Genomic DNA, 22225 nt, shown 5'->3' on the forward strand with positions numbered 1-22225 from the left:
TGATGGGATAAATAGCAAGTAATAAAGTCGTAAAATTAAATACCACCAGAATAATAGTTACATTAAATATAAATTGGTTAAAAACTGCAGCTAGAAAAGCAGCAAAGAGCTCTTTGAAAGGATTAACAAAAATTATAAGCATCTAGCTAAACTGATCAAGAAAGAATAAAGAGAAAACACAAGTTATCAGTGTCAAGAATAAAAGGTGCACACTACAGATTTTAAAGACAGTAATGGATAGTAAGGAAATATATGAATATCTTTATGCCAACAAATATAACAATTTAGATAACATAGGCAAATTCTTTAAAATATAACTTACTCTAGTGACAAAAAAAAAAAAAGGAAAGTAAAAGAAAATCTGAATAGTCTTCATTTAGAGAAATTGAATTTTTTTTTATCAAAAATCTTCCCCTAGAGAAGGCTCTAGGCTTAGATGATTTCATTGGTAAATCCTATCAGACGTCTAAAGAAGAAATAACACCTGTCATATATAAACTCTTTTAGAAAAGGTAGCAGGAGGGAGAACTTCGCAAATGAATAAATGATACCTATTTTATCTTTTTTAAAAAATATTTTATTTATTTATTTGAGTGAGAGAGAGAAAGTGCAAGAGCAAAAAGAGCAGGGGGAGGAAGAAGCAGACTCCCCACTGAGCTGGGAGCGGGAAGGGGGCTCAATTCTAGGATGCTGCTGGGATCATGCCTGAGCCAGAGGCAGACACTTAACCAACTGAGCCACCCAGGTGCCCCCTCTGCTTTTTGTATTTAAGAAAACATTGTCTGCCTTAAGGTCATGAAGCTATTCTCCTATATTTTCTTTTAGAAGTTTATTTGTTCCACATTAGATTTTTACCCATTTTGAGTTAATTTTATATATAATGTGAGGAAGGGGTCAGGGTTCGTATTTTCCATACAGGTCACCAGTTGATCCAGAATCCTTTATTCAAAAGATCATCTTTTCCACTACTGACTTGTACTTTTGTCATAAATCACATAATTGCATATAGGTAATGACCTCCCCCAAATATTCTATTAAACCTGTTAATTATTCAAGTCAACAATACAATTGTTCGATTGGTGAACAATTTTTTAAGTAGTAAAAAAATTTTTTTAAAAATAAATGACGAAACTAAGTTTAAAAGAGCCCCAAAAAGCACATGGTAAAGAGTAGAAGGAAATGTACTTTCTATCCCGTTCATTAGTAGCCCATTTCTTTCTCTATAAGCAGCCACTGTGTCAGGTACCCAGATATACCAACCATGTCTACTTAATTCCTAGAGTACTGAAAAAAGAAAGCCCCTAATCCCAAAGTCTACACCCTAATTCTAATGTAATGACTTCTCTGTGTGATTCTGATATCAAGTTTCTGGGTGGTTCTGATACAAGTATATTCCAACATAATGTAAAAGTCCATTTTCCTTCACTCTTTTAAAAAGCATGTAGCTGGATTTTTGAAAGCCCAGTTAGACAGGGGCTTTATTTTATTAGGGGAATTTAACTTATTTATATTTATTGTGATTATATTTCTTCTGGCCATTTTATTGGGGATTTAGACTCCCCAGCACCCAGAACTGTAAAAAATTTCTGTTATTTATAAGCTACTCAGTCTATGGTACTTTGTTACAGCAGCCCAAATGAACTAAGATTTTTTTTACTTTGTTATAGACTCAAATGTTTAATGTTTTTTCCGTTTAAAATTATATTGCACTGTTTTTTAAAATAGCTACCATTTGGGGAAGGGTCCTGGGATCAAGCCCCATGTCAGGATCCCTGCTAAGCAGGGAGTCTGCTTCTCCCTCTCCCTCCGCTCTTCCCCTCAGCTGGCTCTCTCTCTCTCTCTCTCAAATAAATAAATAAATAAATAAATAAATAAATAAATAAATAAATAAAATCTTTAAAAAAATACAAAAAGCACTAACCATAGAAGAAAAGACAGTTATTAAATAGACTTCATTAAAATTAAGACCCTTTGTTTATCAAAGGACGTAAAATGAAAGAGTAATCCACAGAGTAGAAGAAAAATGTAAAAAATCTATTGACAAATGACTTATATCTAAAATATATAAATCACTAATATAATCAGCAAAAGAAAGACAACTCAATGTTTTGTAAAATGTGCAAGACTTGAATAGCCACTTCAAAAATGTAGATATGTAAATGGTCAATAAGCAGATGGAAAATGATTTAATATCATTATTGATGAGGGAAATATAAATCAAACCATAATCAGATACCACTATTCATGAAAGTGTTCAAAATCAGATACTATGACTCCTGTGCTTTGCTGGTGAGTTGGAAATTGGTAGAACCCCTCTGCTCCTACCATTTCTATCTCCCCTACAGCCACTAGCAAATTCTCATCATGCCACAAAATTCCTTTGCTCATCACAAGGTGATAGCTTTTCCTTTACAGTTCAACTAGCAAATATCAAGCACATAAAAATAGTCTAAGTATATACATCTGTACACCTGCCCTTCTTATTCATTCATCCTACCTTACTTTCCTTGGTTCCTTATTATAAGACAAAGGAACCTGTGTTTCCTCACTTATTAATGAAGGGATACTCAATCTATCATATTCAACTTAACAGGTAAATGATTTTTGCATTGATATTATTAGGAGACAGGGCATGTGGATAGCTCCTTAAAGACAAAAAACTTAAAATTTTATATTACCCTCAAGGGCCTCTGTATATATTAATCACTCTATAAAGAAGTAATAAATTTACTATGATTATGGTTAGAAAAAAAATGACCAGGATATTATGGAAGTGAAGTTACTCTTATACACATGGCATGACAGGGGAATGAATGATTTTCTTATTTTGTCTGAGTGTTACTTTCATTCTATCTCATTATATACAGTAACATATATTTTTTTCTATTGTAGACGCCCAGAGACCAAATGAAAACAAACAAAAAAATCCACTTCTTTTTCTCTTTCTCCTCATAGTCATTACATATTGAAATCACTGTTTTCTGTGGCCAGAGATTTCCTTCGAGCCTCTCTTGAAATGTAGACTGTGTTCTTCCAAGCTTTTCTCTCCACAGCATTCCTATAGTCAAATCAGAGATTTTAGGAACTAGTGTTACCTCTTGATCTTAATGCTTTCAAAATTCATTTTCAGGAAGAGGAATTGATAGAAAATTCACTTTTTTTCACAGGTAACTGCTTCAAGGAATTATCTTTTAAAATGCAAACAAATGAATTTCTAATGATAGAATTTTAAGGTCTAATAATAAACTAGTAAAAGGTTGGAGGTGAGAAATCTTCCCTCTAACCTTTCTTCTGCTCCTTATAACTATTAAATGATCTCTTTTCCAGGAAGGGTAATTTTGTTTTCAACAGACTGTAAAGTATAGCTATCTGATCTGCCTTTAGTCCCATGTAAAATTTGATCTTTTTTTTCAGACGTATTTCCTCAGAAACTAGGAGGAACTGTCAATGAGTTGAAGTTGAAAAGAAGTGTTTGTTTTTTTCTTCCCAGACTAAAATGACCTAAGTTGCAAAGACTTGGTGATCTCAGTTTTTCTGGAAAGTGCAGTGTTGTTTTTCATGGTTGGTAGTAAACAAAGAACAAAATGCGTCATTGGCAACACTTACCTAAAGCAACCTTTTAGCAGCTTACGATGCACCTGTTTGTAGGTAGGGCCCTAAATATAATAAGAGACCAGCATTCACAACTTCTATAAAAAACAACTTCATTAGCAGTTAAACAAGGTCCAACCATTGCTGCCTTTTTTCTGAGCATGCAAAATGCTTCCACTGTCAACAAGTGATATCATTTCAAAAGTTTATAAACATATGGTGTTTATGAAGCTTTAACATTTTAAAGTCAGTGCCTCATAGTATGGAAAGTCCATAATCCAGAGAGATCAATGGTATGTGTGTGTATATATAATGTTAATAAGATTCCATTATTCAAAGTATAAGTAAGTAAAGAATGCAAAAACACAGAAAGAGGTTGTGGGCTCAATTCTTTTCCATGTATAAACTGTGCCCTAGTAAAGGGTATAGAATCTTTTGAGGTTTCCATTTACTTTAAACTCTCTGCTTCCTTGGTCTTTTTTTTATAAACAGTAAATTAATAAGTAAACACCTGTGATATGGGAGTTGACATTAGCTTCCTTACACCTTAGCTAAAACTTAGCTAAGCTAGAACTTGATAGGCTTAACTTATATGAAACTTGATAGGCTTAGCTAAAACTTGATAGGCTAAAAAACTTAGAAACTCTGCCTTCGGTTTGTGTCTTTGACTTAGCTTCTTTTTTTTACATAGACATTTGAAACTAGGTATCTATAAGAAAAGAATGAAGTTATACAAGGAACTGGTGGCCATGACCTAAGAGACTAGTAGGACAAAATGATTAGGTATATTAATGATAATAATAATTACAGCTATCATATGTGGTACTTAGGACGAAAGGATTGGCTTTGAGCCCTTAATGTATACGAACTCATTTAATCCACGCAAAACCCTTGTAAAGTAATTATCATTCTCAATTTATAGAGGACAAAAATCTAAGGCAAAATTGTTCCTAACATAAGCATAATTAGGAACAGATTTGAACCTAGATTTGAACCTAAGTGGTCTGGCTTTGAAGTAACATTCATTAAGTACCTAAATTCATTCAATTATCTAATTAGTTTTCCAGTCTTTAATCAAATACTTATCAAATTTATTATTTATTTGTTATTTTTATTTTTTAAAAAGATTTTATTTATTTATTTGACAGAGGGAGGGAGAGAGAGCCTAAGCAGGGGGAGCCGCAGAGGGAGAAGGAGAATCAAAGTCCCAGTGCAGGGAGTCTGACATAGGGCTCAATCCCAGGACCCTGGGATCATGACCTGAGCCAAAGGCAGATGCTTAACTGACTTAGCCACTCAGGTGCCCCATCAAATTTGTCTTATGTTCTCAATACTGTGGTGGGCTCCAGGGCATACATGAATGAATTTAACCAGATATGGTACCTGTTCTTATAGAACATGAGGTCTAGTGATGAACACAAGCATTAATCAAATAATTATACAAACAAATGTAAAATTGCAGTAAACCTGGCATACAAAGGAGATACGTATGATGCCATAATGGTTAGTCAGGGAGATTGGGGAAAGTTTTGCTGCAGAACTGACATATGCACTAGATATGAAGGATGAGTAGACTTAAACTAGACAAAGAAGAAAAGGAAGAGATTTCAAGGCAGAGGAAAGACCACATACAAATCCTCTATGGTGAGTGGGAACAGAAGAGTTCTAATAATTGAAGAAAGACCAATGAAGTGGGATCACAGCAGGTAAGAGGGAGAAGAGTGCAAGACAAGGCTTAAAAGGTTAGTAAGTCCAGACCTGGCATTGCAAGATGTTAAACTGAGGCAGGGGTGCTGGTAAAATTACATAAGTAGATTTGTGTTTTAAAAGGATCATTCTGACTTTACTATTGACAGTGGAGTAGAAGAGGACCAATGGGTAATGGACATGAATAAATGAGTAAGATTATTGTAGTGGTCCAGGTGAGGGACGAATGTATCCTGTACTGGATCAATGGTGATGATTAAGAGAAGTGGATAGAATCAAGCTATGGTTGGCTTCAGTAGAAAGAAGAATCAATAGAACTCTCTTGCAAAAAAATAAAATAAATAAATACATAAATAAATAAATAAATAAAGAACTCTCTTGCAAATGTTCTAAGCCAATTTGGTCACACACAACTATTTTGTTTTTGTTTATGTTTTTGTTTTTGTTTTTGTTTTTGTTTAAAGTAGGCTCCACATCCAACATAGGACCCGAACTCACAATCCTAAGATCAAGGGTCATGTGCTCCCCACCGACTGAGCCACCCAGATGCCCCTATTTTGTTCTTTTTGACAGATAAAAGTAGCTACTAATTTTTGAGATAAATATGTGGGGTACTTTGACATAATCATGATACTAAATTAAAATAAAAACAAGTCTCAGACCAAATTCTGTCACATAAATAGACATTTAAAAAAACAGTTATTAGTAAGGAGGCTGACATACAATAGTGCATACAATCTCTTCTAGAAACTCAATTAAGTTTCAGCTCTCCCATCTTTTTATATACTGTAATGTTGTAGTTATCTATTGCTGCATAATAAAGTACCCTCAAATTTAGTGACTTAACATAACAATAAATATTTATTACCTCATAGTTTTTATATATTAAGGCTAAGTCAAATTGGCTGGGTTGTTTTTTAAATATTTTATTTTATTTTATTTTATTTTATTTTATTTTATTTTATTTTATTTTATTTATTTTATTTATTCATGAGAGACACACAGAGAGAGAGAGAGAGGCAGAGACACAGGCAGAGGGAGAAGTAGGCTCCGTGCAGGGAGCCCAATCCCAGGTCTCCAGGATCACACCCTGGGCCAAAGGCAGTGCTAAACTGCTGAGCCACCTGGATTGCCCTCACATAGAGTTGATATGAAAATCTATACAGAGATTTTTGTGCAGACTTAAGTTTATATTTCTCTAGAGCAAATATCCAATAGTTGGATTACTGGATCTTACAGTAAACATGTGTTATGTTGTGAGAAACTGCCAACCTATCTTCTAGAATAGCTGTATTATTTTACATTCCCACTAGCAAAAAGATACAGTTGCTCCACATCTTATCAATACTTGATATTATAAATATTTTAAATTTTAGCTACCCATTCTAACAGGTGTGTGGTGATATCTTATTGTGGTGTTAATTTGAATTTTCCTAATGGCCAATGATATTGGACTGTAATGATGTCTTACACTTATTGTGTTTTACATTTTTACATAGTGTTTTGCATTTTTACAAATATTCAATTAAGGGATCCCTGGGTGACGCAGCGGTTTGGCGCCTGCCTTTGGCCCAGGGCGCGATCCTGGAGACCCGGGATCGAATCCCGCGTCGGGCTCCCGGTGCATGGAACCTGCTTCTCCCTTTGCCTATGTCTCTGCCTCTCTCTCTCTCTCTCTCTCTTTCCCTGTGTGTGTGTGACTATCCTAAATAAATAAAAATTAAAAAAAAACAAATATTCAATTCTTACAAGTGTAGTGTGACATATTTCAAGTGATAAAAGGCCAATGTTATGTAAATCTAGAAAAGACAGACAAATGTAATTACACAAATGCAGAATCAAAACAATTGAAAACTCAAAAGGAACTGAAGGTAATTTAGTCAAACTTCCCCATTTTACAGAGAATGGAATATCAGAGGGACGCCTGAGTGGCTCAGTGGTTGGGCATCTGCCTTTGGCTCAGGGTGTGATCCTGGGGTCCTGGGATGGAGTCCCTCATCAGGCTCCCTGCATGGAGCCTGCTTCTCCCTCTGCCTATGTCTCTGCCTCTCTCTCTCTCTCTCTCTCTGTCTCTCATGAATAAATAAATAAATAAATAAAATCTTTAAAAAAGAGAGAGAGAGAGAGAATGGAGTATCAGAGAGGTTAAATGATTTCTCACAGGGCAGGAATCATACAAAAACCACACTTTTGATGCTCGAATCTCTTCTATAATGTCCAATCAAGTAAATGATGGAGTATGCTTGAATCCTTCAAGGACTGTGAATTCACTCTGTCTCTGTCTCTGTCTCTCTCTCCTTTTTTTTTTTTTTTCCAGTTCTGTTACAAAGTTTCTTGACATTGGGCTGAAATGGCCTATAAACAAGTGAACAAGTCTGTAAGTGTTTTGACATTGAACTGAAATGGCTTACTATAGCTTCTGCCACTGGGTCTAGTTTCGGCCTCTGAGACTTTCCTGTGGAAATGGTCCCTTTTCCACATACTTCAGATACTTGAAGACAGCCACCATGCTCTCTAGGCCAAACATTTACATTTTCCTCTAACCATGTCTTACACGAGCTCCTTTATCATTCTTCTTGCTTGTATGTAAACTGGTTCTAGATTTCATTTTTTTAAAGTTTTATTTATTTATTCATGAGAGACACACACACAGAGAGGATATAGAATATATATAGACATATAACAGTGATTATGACTATGATATCCTATCAAATAGGTTGTACATATATTTTAAGTCATTCATTTTACATTTTTTATAATATAATATGTTATAGATTTACTTATGTATATTTTATGTATGTTTTAGATTATTTCTTAAAGCAATTTCCTAAAAAAAAAAAAAGCTGTGTTGCATAGTATGACTTGTATACAACTTTCCAAAAAATTACCATTTTATATTTATCCAACGATTTTTAAGTATCCATTTCACCACATCTTTGCAAACATGGAATATTATTATTATTTATTGCTTTTCTTTAAATTTGTTGTCTTGACTTGTTTGTAATTGAGAATGCATTTTTAAAATATATTTTTATATCTTTATTGGCTATTTGTATTTCCTCCTTTGGGTGTTTAAGACCTTGTTAAATTTTAGAAAATCAGTTTGTATAAGCTATAATAAGAATATCAGCCCACTGTCATATTCTTGAAAAATATATATTTTCTCAGTTTATTAAACTCCTGAAGGTGTTTCACACATGGTAGGGTCAGTCTATTCCAAGTAGTTTTATGTAGTTAATTTAAAAAAATTTTTTTTACTAAATATGAGGCTTTAAAATGAACACTTATGTTGTAATATAGTTTATGTCCTTACAAGTCTGTTTCACTTACAAGATTTTAAACTATTATAATCCAAGGGCAATACTTTAATCATCTTTCTAAAGCCTAACATAGACATTTATACAGAGTAGATGATGGTCCATAAATTTGTGACATCTAAATTAGTGAGTAAACTTAAAAATCCCTATCAGTTTGTTGGACTCTGCAAATATGGTTACAGACTCCCCAAATTTTATGAATTTTAATTATGACTATCTAGAATTTAGCCCAGAGTCAACATTAAGCTGTTCAAAGATTTGTAAAATATTTTACCCTTTCCAACTTGAAATTGGATAAAAACTTGATAACTATGGGTTCTGTGTCCTCTCTCAAGTCAATGAAATGCAGTCTTGACCCAAACAGAGACTTTGTTTCTACACTAAAAGCCTCTGGAGAGGTTGACTGCTATCTAGGATTCAATACCCTTTGTGTGTTAAGTGATTCCCTGAAACTACTATCACCTAGCCCCTCCCAGCTCCCAACCCTAGCCCCAGTTACTCATAAGAATGTGATGAAAAATGTCAATAATGCCCATTAGGACAGATAAATATTGTTAATTGCGTCTTATTGGTGTACTAGTCTAGTAACCCTCAGGAAAAAATAAAATTAGACAAATTCTGTTTTACAAACCTTTGCTATATTTGGTTGATTACTGTTTTCTTTTATAGATGTTCTCAGAGCATTTTTTTAATAATTCCTTTTAGATTCTCCCCAGATCAATGTGATCCTGTCAGGGAATTAGAGATGTTAGGAATTCTCCATTGAAGGAATAAAGTCCCAGTCAAGAAAAGATTGAAGGGAATCCTTCCAAGTGATATGGATCTCCATATTTTATTACTGGAACCTCTTTAGATGTCCCTAATCCTTTCTATTTCTAAAGGTTTGTGACTGCCGGGTAATATTGAAAAAGTACTTTTTCCATGAGTAGTTTGGACAGAATTGAGTGAAGTATTGGCATAAAGATAGCTATTAGTGCTGCTACAGATCAAGAGGGCAGGGAATGGAAAACATTTGTCAATCAAACAGAAGCTCTCTCTCTCTCTCTCATAATATTAAATACTCTTTGGGGAAACTGAATATTGGCTTGACTTCCTGGTTTTGGCAATGCATGGGGTAACCCTGTCAGGTCTCTTTCAAACTGACAATCTCTGTCCAAGCAGAGACTGTATGGTCTGTATTTTGCTAATGCCAATCTGGTTCACATATTCCCTCCATGAAGTCCCTCAGACTTTCTCCACACTCCACCATCCATGTCACTACCATGACCCCACCCTCTGCCCATTCCTTCCAACGAAAACCTAGTCTACTTAGAGATGTTACTGGATACTTTTTAAACTCTGTGTGTTAACTTTATAGAGCTGCCATAACAAATTACTGCAGACTGGTGACTTAACACAGCAGAAATTTATTATTTTAGAGTTCTGAGGCCAGAAGTCTGAAGTCAAGATGTTAGCAGGGCAGCACTTCTTCTGAAGGATCTAGGATAAAACCTCATTTTTGCCTTTTCCAGCGTCTGCTAGCTGTCACCATTCCTTCACATGTGGCCACATTACTCCCATCTCTGGGGTCATACTGCCTCCTCTTTTCTGTGTTTTCTCCTCTGTCCCATAAGGATACTTGCCCCTGAATTTACATTCTGGTGGATAATCCAGGGCAATTGATCTCCACGTCTCAAGATCTTTAACTCAATTACATCTGCAAAAGACCGTTTTCCCAAAAAAAGGTAACATTCACAGTTTCCTCAGATTTGAGACATGGACATCTTTGATGTCATGCCCCCATTCAACTCACTTCATCTTGCTTAAGGATACAATTTTTCCCTTCTTCTTTCAAGCTGTACGTCTTGAAGCTTTGAAGAAATCCAAGAGAACTGTTCTTCCATCATCATCTCAGCTTTCAAGACTTGTGACTTCACTTTAAGCACTTCTTTGGAAAATTCAGTCCATTCCTTTGTTTCAGTTGCTTCTTTGGGAATTCCCTCTTCCCTGGGCAAATGAATAGTACACCAATGGGAGGGAATATCATTGAGTCAAAAAGCAAATAATTCCACATTTTAAATTTCCACTTCTAACCCTGAAGGCAGACATTTGTCCATGTTTTATGTTCTAGGATCTATTGTTTCCCATAATTCCTCAATGATGGGGATAGTTGTTCTCAGGCCTCTTCTGTGCTCTCCGACTAGTGTTCCACTCCAAAGCCTACAATAAGAGCTGTTCATATCAGATGACATAATATAAATTGATGTGTTGCTATTTACCATGACTACTGTGAGCCTAGCTTAGCATTTTGAATATGCTACTTCCATTACTCAGAACAATGCTATGAAAAAGACATAGTTGTCTCCAAGTTACAGAAGGTGGATGGGAAAAGGGGAAAGGAGATGCAGGATTATATAACTCCCCAAGTGTTGAAGCAGATAATTAAACTCAGATTAGCTTGATGCCACAAACATACACAGCTCTTTCTACTACGTCAACCTACCTTTCATGTTTCCTTTGCAGAGAATGAAGCAAAATAGTATTTAGGGAGGTCTGCTTTCTCTGTCAGCTCTAACCTTAGACCAGAGGCTGCAAGTGGGCTTTTCCCTTCCTTGATCATCTTCTGGCTCTGAATAGAATTTTAAAAAGCCTGTTCTTTGTCCTTTCTTAACATTTTTTTGCAAGTCTCACCTCATTTGGGGGTTTCAGTTTCCTTGACACTATTCTTTTGGGCCCATGTTACCTTCTTATAATTATCCTTGGTATGTGGTTGCTTTCTCCCAAGGTTTCTGTCACTTCCAATTAGCCAGGCAATTCCTCCTTGTTGGTCAGAATTAGGTTCCCCAGTTGCTCTGCTGGGACATCAAATCATGAGAAAGGCAAATCAAAAACTTGTCAAATGTTTTGCCTTTAGCTCAATGAAACTTTTAAAAGGTGACCAGGTATTTGAATTTTCTTTTTTGATTGGTGCATTGCTGCAGATATTGACAAAGGGTATACTATAGGGCACTGTGGTATCAATAATGAATTCTTTTATAAATAATTACATGTGGCAGGATATATTTGGAGCCAGTTTTAAATGTCTCAAATAAAACATTCTAAAGCAGTTTCAAGCTTCCCATATACATCTGATTATTCTAACACATTCCTGTTTCTCACCTCCTGCTCAAGTTAACCACATGAAAAAATATACATATATATATAATATATGTATTATTTATTTATTTTTTCATTCTAATAAACTAACTTTTTGTGCATCTCATTTTTAATATAATCCCAAACCAGAAAGTGGAAGGTGGGGTGAGGAAAAATGACCTTTCTATAGTAAAATAGATGTCAGAAAGTATATGAACTAGTCATAACACAGAGGGCTATGAATTTCAATGGGAAAATATTAGACCTTAGTTTTTGCTAACCTCTAAGTAAAAGTTAACATTTCTTTCAATTGTAACATGTACAATAAACCACAGTGTTATTAGAAGTCCTGGTGACATTTTCATCAATAAAAATCACAGATATTTAGATATTTTTCCCATCACATTACTATAGTTGTAGAAATCTCAAGATACAATTGGTATTTCCTTTTTTTTTTTTTTTTTGGTGTTCACTACTTTTAAATTATGGACATTATTATATCCTCTGCTAGAGTTTGTTATTTGGTGCATTAGTAAAGAAGCACATATATAGCATACTTTTGTTGAATATCTTGATTACTGTTTTTTAAAATAATTTTTTTCATTAATGATTCTATGTATATATTGTACAACTAGAAACATGATTCTAAAAAGGGTTTGATAGGCTCTACCAGACTGCCAAAGGGATCTATAGCACAAAAAAGATTAAGAATATCTTTTATGGACTCTGACATTGTGGTTAAGAACATGTAGTTTGTTCTCACATTGCTTAAGTTCAAACAAATTCTGCTCTGTCACTTACAGTATGACTTTGGCTAAGTTATATATATACTCTTTGTGCCCAAGATTCTTCATATGTAAAATGGAGGTAATACTTACATAAAATTCTTGCTATGAAAATGAAGTAATATCTACAAAGACCTAAACATGTTGCCAGACACACAGTATGTTATTTATCTCCATATCCACCCTGATGACAAAGTTTCTTTCAAATGCTATTTACACTTATCCTATATACAGATTTCTTTTTTACTATGTTGTCACTCTCTAAAATTTAAAATTATGTTAGTAGATATTGGCTAGTTTCAAATGAATATTTATAAAATATATGTGTGATAGAAGGAAGAATGATACAATGAATATTCATATGCCCTCCATCCAGATTAAAAGGAAAAAAGTCGCTTTAGAAAGGTTGAACATATAATTTATTATCTAAACCAGAGCCAATTTGAGAGTGATAGTGCTATTAGTTATAACACCAGGAAAATAGATAAACCAGGACTATTCTGGTTAAACCAAAATGTAAAATCACACTACTTTTATGTTCTTTTGTGCCCTTCCTTATTCTATACCCTTCCTTCTACAGCTAGAGAAAATCACTATTTTGATTTTGTGGTTATCATTCATTCACTTTAATTTATAGACATATCTTATGTTTGTACTCTTAAGCAACATATTGTTTACTTTTATTGGTTCTTTAATTGATAGAAGTGGAATCCTACTATAATATTCTTTTGTGAATTGCTTTTCTGCTCAACACTGTTAGAGATTTATGTCCATGGATTTGTAAGTTATTTTTTCCACTGTTGTATTCTACTGTGTGAGTATACACAATGTATTTAACCATTCTACTGTTGAACAGTTGGACTGTTTCTAGTTTTTATTATTATAAATAATACCGTTAAGAATTTTCTTACTTATTTATCCTGGAACACTTCTCCTGGACCATGAAGAATATACCTCTTCAAGGTTACTAAATAATGCTAAATGATTTTCCAAATTGATTATATCAGTTTATACTCTAACCAGAAATAGTAATGTATGTGTTCTGGGATATTGTCAGACTTTAAAATTTTTGCTTATGTGGTAGGTGTGAAATTGCATTTCCCTGTGTTTGCACATTTCTTTGGGTTTCTTCCTCTGTTAATTGCCTGTTTGGGGGAGTGGGTTATGGTGTAGAACATCATTTTGTTTTGTTTGTTTTTAAACTAAATTGTAGTAGCTATTTACACAATCTGATTGCTAATCCTTTTGTTAGTAGTACAGGTTGTAAAGATTTTCTCTCAGTTTATGGCTTTTCTTCTACTCTCATTATGGTGTCCTTTTTATTTATTTATTTATGTATTTATTTATTTATTTATTTTTTGCTTTTTATTACAGAAAATGCTAAAACATATATAAAAGTATGCAGAATAGAATAATGAGCTCCCATTTACCTATTACCCAGCTTCAACTATTATCAACTCATAACCAATCTTACTTCATTTATACAACCACCCACTTTCCCCATTTCTTATTATCTTAAAGTATATCCTCCACCTTGTATCATTTTATATCTAAATATTTCAATATGTATCTTTAAAAGATAAAGGGCCTTTAAAAATGACTATTTTAATATAATAAATAATTTATAATTCCATAATATTATCAAAGATTCAGTAAGCATTCAAATTTATAATTACCACAATTTTTAAAAAACATTTTATTTATTTATTCATGAGAGAGAGAGAGAGGAAGAGACACAGGCAGAGGGAGAAGCAGGCTCCATGCAGGGAGCCCGATGTGGGACTCGACCCTGGGTCTCCAGGATCAAGCCCTGGGCCAAAGGCAGGCGCTAAACTGCTGAGCCACCCAGGGATCCCCATCACAATTTTTTTTTTAAGTTTGAATCCTGATCCAGACAAGGTTCTGTGGTAGCTATGTTTCAAAGTGGTACCCAATGATTCCTACTCCCTGTTGTTCTCACCCTTGCACAATACCCTCTCACACTGTATCTAGGTTTGAATGTGTGATCAACCTGTTGGTCACATATCTGTGTGATGGTATGTCACTTTTGAGGCTAAATCAAAAGAGACATAAAAGCCATAGTAGCCTCCGCCCCTCTGTCTTGAATCACTTGCCTTAGAGGAAGTCAGACAGCTCTTTGGTGTGATGAACTAAAGTGTGATGCCAAGCAGCCAATAAGAGTAAGCCATCTTGGAAGTGAATCCTCTAGCACCAATTAAACCATCAGATGATGGTAGCCCCAGCTGACAGCTTATTGCTTCCTCACAAAACACCCTGAGCCAGAACCATTCAACTAAGCTGCTTCTGGATTTCTGATCCTCAGGTACTGCATGAAATTAGAAATGTTTGTTGCTTTAAATATTATGTTTTGGTAGTTTGTTATAAAGCAATAAAAATTAATAAAGATTTTGGTACCTGGAAATAGGGTACTGCCATAACAAATACCTAAAATGGAAGAGTGCCCTTGAAAGTGGCAGTGGGCAGAAGGTGGAGGGACTTGGAGGAGAGTGTTAGCCAAAGTTTGAAAGGTTTGTTTATAGATGCTTGATAACTTTGAAGAGGTGGCAGATGAGGTCTTTACAGATTAGAAAAGTCTTATTGAAAATTGGAGGAGGGGCACCTGCCTTCAGCACCAGTAGGTTAAGCGTCTGCCTTCTGCTCGGGGTCATGATCCCAAGGTCTTGGGATTGAGCCCCATGTCAGGCTCTGTGCTCTGTGGGGAGTCTGCTTCTCCCTCTCCCACTCCTCTTGCTTATGCACACACACTCTCTCTAAGAAATAAAATATTTTTTTTAAAAAAAGAAAGAAAACTGGTGGAAAGTGGCAGAAAGTTTGGCAAAGTTAACAGCAAAGTTGTCAGCTGAAGTTAATATGCAAAGTAGAAAATATGCCTAAAAAAAATGAGGATTTCCAGCCAGGATGTTAAAGATGTCACCTGGTTTTCTTCTTGTTGCCTACAGTCAAATGAGGGCGGGGGGAGATAAATTATGGAAGGAAATGGTAAACAATAAGGAGCCAGAACTTGCAGAGTTGAGGATTCCCAACCTCTCCAGGTGATGAATGATGTTAAAATTAGAAAATGGCTCTGAACAAAAAACAAATCTCAGGATGAACGGGAAAATACGAAGTTGAGGATGTAGTTAGTAAAGCCCTGTAGAGACCTCAGAAAATTCTAATGTGTCACCCTCAGATAATTTCCAACAGATAAAAAGGGTGTGCCTCACAGAACCTCTCAAATTACAGGGCTTCTAAGTTCAAGGATGTGGTGCATCTTTCCAAAGTAGAGAGGGTTTATATGGAAGAGTTACGGGTGTTGCTTTGTCTAATGACATGAACTCAACTAAAATTCACAGGAGACCCACAAAGCTTATAGGAGAATTATATTAGCAGAATATACTCTTTAAAAAAAAGACTTTTTAAAGAGAATTATATTACCATGCTGTTTGCCAGCCGATACTGAAGGAACAGAATACTAAATGAAATGAGAGTTTTGGATATCCAACTTTCTACAGGCAGAAAGCAAGCAAACAACATAGAGCTACAAATATGGACAAAGAAGGATAACTCAGCGAGAAACCAGAAGGCAGAGTGAAGAGTTATGGAAAATTATTCTCAGGCCTTGAAACTTTATTGACGAACTGCCAACCTGTTCCCAGGTGGATTTCTTAATTTCTGTCCACTGTATTCTCATTTCCCTCCCTTTGAATACACGTCTATAGTATAGGATAGTAGTTATCCTACCCATTTTACATTAGGTGTGTGGAAGCAGATACTGTGTGTCTTTATAGGTCTTCAGATCAAGAGGAACTCCAGTTAAGGAGCTGTGCTTAAGGAAGTATACCTGAAAAACCTCATTCACACCTGAGCTTGATTCGTATTTCTAGGATTTGAGCTAATGCTATAATGGGATGAGAGGTTTTCTTTTTCTTTTTCTTTTTCTTTTTCTTTTCTTTTCTTTTCTTTTCTTTTCTTTTCTTTTCTTTTCTTTTTTCTTTTCTTTCTTTCTTTCTTTCTTTCTTTCTTTCTTTCTTTCTTTCTTTCTTCTTTCTCTTTCTTTTTTTTTTAATATTTTATTTACTCATGAGAGACACAGAAAAAGAGAGGCAGAGGGAGAAGCATGGTCCATGCAGAGAGCCCAATGTGGGACTTAATCCTGAGATCATGGGATCACGCCCTGAGCTAAAGGCAGATGCCCAACTGCTGAGCCACCCAGGCATCCCTGGGATGAGAGTTTTAATGAGCTTTGGGAGAGGATGAGTGTATTTTGAATATTGGAAGAATGAATCTCTGGAGCCCAGATTGTGATAGTTCCCTCCCACACTGCATCAGGGATAATTTGTATGATTAATAGAATATAGGAGAGGTAATGGTATATCATTTTAAGTGGCTTTGGCTTCTGTCTCTTTCTTGGATCACTTGCTCTGGGAAAAGCCAAGTGCCATGCTGTGAGGACCCTTAGGCAGCCCTGTGAGTGAACCATCTTGGAAGTGGATCTTCTATCACCAGTCAAGCCTTCAGAAGACTGCAGCTTAGCCAATACCTTGAATGCAAACTCATGAGAAACTCTGGGCCAGAATGCCTACCCGAGCCATTCGTGGATCCCTGGCCCTTAGAAATTATAAGTATTTTCAGTTTTAAGCTGTTAAGTCTTTGTTGTGAAGCAGTAGATAACTAATAGAAATTCACATATCGCTTTATATGTCTTATTTTATATTATTTTTATTTAAGTAAGCTCTGTGCTCAAAGTAAGCTCTGTGCTCAAAATGCTTAAACTCATGACCCTAAGATCAAAAGTTATATGCTTTACCAACTGACCCAGCCAACTGTCCTACTTTGTATGTCCTTTTGTTGTTGTTGTTTTATCTTATTTTTAACCATGCTCCATGCCCACCATGAGGCTTGACTCATGACCCTGAGATTTAAGTCATTTGCTTTCCTGATTGAGTCAGCCAGGTAGCAATTTATATGTCTTCTATTTATCTATCTTTTAAAAAAGAGTTATTGATTTATTGATTGATTGATTTAGAGAGAAAGAGAGCATGTGTGTAGGCAAAGTGGAGGCACAGAAAAGAGAGAGAGAGTCTCAAGCAGACTCCTTACTGAGCACAGAGCTCGATGTGGGACTTGTTCTCACTATCCTGAGACCACGATCTGAGGTGAAAACAAGAGTCAATGGTTCAACCAACTGTACCACCCAGGCACTTCTATATGTCTTTTGAATAAGTCTCTTTTAATCTACAATTTCCTCTCTCCTCTCTTTCTCCTGCAACATATTTGTTAAAACTATTTTGTCCCATGATTTTCTATAGACTGGATATTCCTAATCATATAGCCATGGTGTTTAACATGTTCTCTATATTTCCCAGAACCAGGTTCAATTTTGTCAAGATTTTTTAGTTGGCGATGACATATTTTTCCATTAAGAGGCACATAAAGCTTCCTTGTTCATCATGTACAAGCTTCCATGTACATCATACTGTACAACAAATTTATTTATTCATTAGGAATCTCAAAATGACAATTTCCTAATTTAATACATGTATATAGAGAAGCTTCACTTCATTTACTATTTGGTTACCTGTGGTACAGTGCACTTAAAAAAGGCAGGACAAATGCTTAATTTTATAATACTTTTTAAAATTGGTTTTCAAAACAATGAATTCATTTCAGAGCATCCTCCAATGTTGACCAAGTAGATGCTTTTTGTAGTTTTACTAACAAAACTGAATTCATAGATTTATGAACTCGACTTAAAGACATTTCATAATTTTATATGTTCCAATCCACTGTTTTTGATGTGTTCCAATCTGTGTTCAGGGGGATATCAAGGTTTCTGTAAGTCAGTGAGTCCTTGTTGACAGGCAAATTGTCCCATCTTTGGCCAGTGGAATACTTTTCAGTTATCTCCTGAATCCATTTGACATGATTCTAGAATGGCTTACCTGATGTCTTGAAAAACATAAGTGTTCCAGGCTCATCTTCTACATTCCTGTGCCTAACTGAAATCAACTGCCACTGCAAAAGCTTATAGTGTCTTTTAAACAGAGGTTTTTAATGCATTTGAATATAATTCTTCTTTCTTTATTGAGTTTGCATTTCCCTACCACAAGATCATAATCTTGCTATCTTATCTTCTGAAGGTTTAAAATTTTTCCTTTCACATTTAAACTTTAATTTACCTTGAACTGATTTTTCTGTATGGTGTTAAATAGGGAGTTCCAATTTCATTTTCTTCTGTGTAGATATCTGGCACCATTTATTGAAGTGATCTTGCTTTTCCTGCTGGCCTGCAATGCCATCTGTCTTAAATTAAGATTCTTTATAAAAGTACATCTCTTTCTAGACTTATATTCCAGTATAAATAATTTTTTCCATTCCTAATATAAAATCACACTATCCTAATTACTGTACTTTTAACAGATTTATTGAGATATAATCCATATGCCATACAGTTCACCCATTTAAAGTGTTAAGATGGGATGCTTTTTAGGATATTCACAGATATGATATTCACAATCACCATAGTTAATTTCAGAACATTTTCATCACCTCAAAAAGAAACCCCATTTCCTTTATCTATTACAACCCTGTGCTCCCATCTCCCTAAACCTCACCATCCCTAAGCAATTACTAATGTACTATCTTCTATAGATTTCCTATTACAGAAATGTCATATGAATGGAATCATAAATGTGGTCTTTTATGACTGGCTTCTTTCACTTAGCATAATATTTGCAAGGTTCATCCATGTTATAGCAGGTATCAGTATTTCATTTCTTTTCTATAGTCAAATAATATTCCACTGTATGGATATACCACATTTTGTTTATCCTTTGGTAAGCTGATAGACATTTGTGTTGTTTCCACCTTTTGGCTATTATGAAACCTAACTAGTATCATTTTATAATAATTTTTGCTGTCTGACAAGTTAACTTTCTCCATATTAAATCTTCTGCTTCTGGAGTATATTGAAATTCTTGATCCTTTGCTTTTTCATAGAAACTTCAGAATTAGCTTGTCAAGTTTCTGGAAAAACTCAGCTGGTATTTTTAATGCAATTGCTTTCATTGTAGGGGAGATTTGCCATCTTAACACTAGAGTCTCTAAATACTTGAGTAAAGTATATTTTTATTAGACATTCTTTGATGTCTTTTAATAATGTTTTGTGATTTTTTTCCCTTAAAGGAAAAAATTTAAATTTTTAAATTTATTCCTATGTAATTCATATTTTCAAAATGATATGATAAATGATATCTTTTAAAAAATCATTTTCTAACAGTTCATTTCTGCTGGAGAGAAACACACTTTACTTTTATATATTAATATTATATCCAGAATCATTATAAAGTCTTATTTTAAAATTTATCTGTAAATTGTTTCTTCTTCATTTTCAATCTTTTTATCTTTTGTTTTTACTGTCATACAATGCTGGCTGGGATCTCCAATATGGTACTTTTTCCTGATTCTAAGACTGTTTCAAAAAGTTCATTGTTAAATATATTTGTTATAGGTTTTATTCTAATTTGTCAAAGGTTTTATCTGTGTCTATGTTAATTTTTTTAAAGTCTTTTTCTGGGCAATGTTTTCTTTTTTGAAAAATTTCTACTGATTCAATCTCTTACATAGTAATCAGACCATTCATATTTTCTATTTCTTCTTGAACAACTTTTGAAAAGTTACATTTTTCTGGGAAGCATCTACTGCAATTATATGTTACCATTTATTATGATAAAATTGTTCATGATATCTTCTGAATCTCTATAGCATTTGTAATGTCCCCATTTTCTTTTTTTTTTTTTTAAGATTTTTATTTATTTATTCTTGAGAGACACAGAGAAAGAGAGAGGCAGAGACACAGGCAGAGGGAGAAGCAGGCTCCGCACAGGTAGCCTGATGTGGGACTTGATCCCGGGACTCTAGGATCATGCCCGGGGCCAAAGGCAGGCACTAAACCACTGAGCCACCCAGGGATTCTCCACTTCCCCTTCCATTTTCGTTCCTAATATTCTTTGTGTCTGCTTCTTCTTGGGTAATCTTGTCGAAAATTTGTCAATATTATCATTAAAAGGTAAAACCTCTGACTTTGTTGCCTCTCTGTATTGAATATTTGCTTTTTGTTTTATTCATTTTTATTTCCAACACTCTTTTCCTAATTAATCCCTCAGGCATAGGGCAGATTATTAATCTCTAATTTTCAGTCTTCCTTTATTTAATATTTAAAGTTCCCAACTTCCTTGTAAGTACTGTTTTAGTTACACTCTATAGGTGTTAAGATGCAGTAGTTCTGTTATTGTTCAGTTCTGAATACGTATTTTCTATTTTTTGTTGAGAATCCTATGAATTTGGTCCAGCTTACATGAGAATGAGTTTATTTTTCAGATATATGGTTTCCTAGATTTTTGCTATTGATTTCTGTAAAACTAATCATATTGTGATTAGAAAATATCTAATATCAATTCTTTGAAAATTTAAGTTTTTAATGATTAAATTTTGAGATTCATGTGTACTTAAAATATTTTTTATTTCTACTTTTTGTAATGATGGACTTGATAATTTAGAATATTCCTTCTTCTGGAAACAACTAGAAAAGCTGAACAAAATATAAAACAAACATCTGACAGCATTAGAGAGCTAATGAGGCAGTGGAAAATCTGGGGAAAAAAAAGATTAATCTAGCATTCATGACAGATCTTCTTTTGAGGTATTTGCTGATTCCTGAGACGATAGCCTGAACAGCTTGAATAGCGCTTCCGACTGGAGTTAGAAAGGCAAAAACTGGAGTTCAGAGCCTGTGCTGGTAAACTCTACAGACTTCAAGTTGAGACCCCAAAAATCTATACCCCATATGAACTAGAAGTAGACCTGCTCAGAGTCTAATCATCTCAATCTCTGACTTGATTAAAGTAATTTTAGCTTACTAGTACCTAAAACCCCAGCCAGGAAACATAAATTCTTTCTGCAGAAAATATCATTTTAGACTTCAGAGTATAATTTCTTCCCATAATAGTTGGTATTCAATTAAAAATAACAACATAACTTAACAAAATGTTATAAATAAAAATAACATAAGTAATATAAAAAAATACAAGTAATAGGGGCATCTAGCTGGCTCAATCAGAGGAACATGTGATTCTTGTTCTTGGGGTTGTTAGTTCAAGTCCCACATTGCATGTAGAGGTTACTCAAATAAATAAATAATTAAACTTAAAAAATATATATGAGACATACGCAAGTAAATGAGACAATATGATAAACAACCACAGCAAGAAACAAAGGATCTTCAGATAATAGCAGACCCCATAGTTAGACACAGGTTTTAAATAATCATGCTTAATGTGTTTGAGAAAAATAAAAGATCAGATTGAAATAGATAACTGGTAGACAACTAGAAACCATAAAACAGAAACAAACAGAAATGCCCATACTGACAACAACCAAAAAAGTAATAACTGAAATAAATGGTTCAACAGATAGGTTTAACAGGTGAGAGACTATTCAAAAGGAAGCAGTGAACTCAAAGAAAGGTAAGAATTATCCAGAATGAACCATGAGAGGCAAATGAATGGATACATAAGGGATAATGTGAAATGATCTAACATACATTTAAGTGGAGTACCAGAAGAGGAGAAGAGGAAAGAATTGTGGAGAAGCAGTAGAAGAACTGGGAATTTTTCAAAATAGCATAAGAACATTATATCCCAGATTCAAGAA

The 22225-nt window shown here is 34.5% G+C and overlaps 1 long non-coding RNA gene across 1 annotated transcript; it reads right to left on the reverse strand.

The window, feature by feature from the left end:
• Positions 1-10001: 10001 nt before the first annotated feature.
• LOC111095349 lies at positions 10002-11560 on the reverse strand. The gene is made up of 2 exons (XR_005356298.1): positions 11338-11560; positions 10002-10814 (listed from the first exon to the last, which is right to left on the reverse strand). It is a non-coding gene; the product is annotated as an uncharacterized LOC111095349 (long non-coding RNA).
• Between the last annotated feature and the right edge of the window lie 10665 nt (positions 11561-22225).

This window comes from Canis lupus, chromosome 3 (assembly GCF_011100685.1).
Source record: "Canis lupus familiaris isolate Mischka breed German Shepherd chromosome 3, alternate assembly UU_Cfam_GSD_1.0, whole genome shotgun sequence".
NCBI lineage: Eukaryota > Metazoa > Chordata > Mammalia > Carnivora > Canidae > Canis > Canis lupus.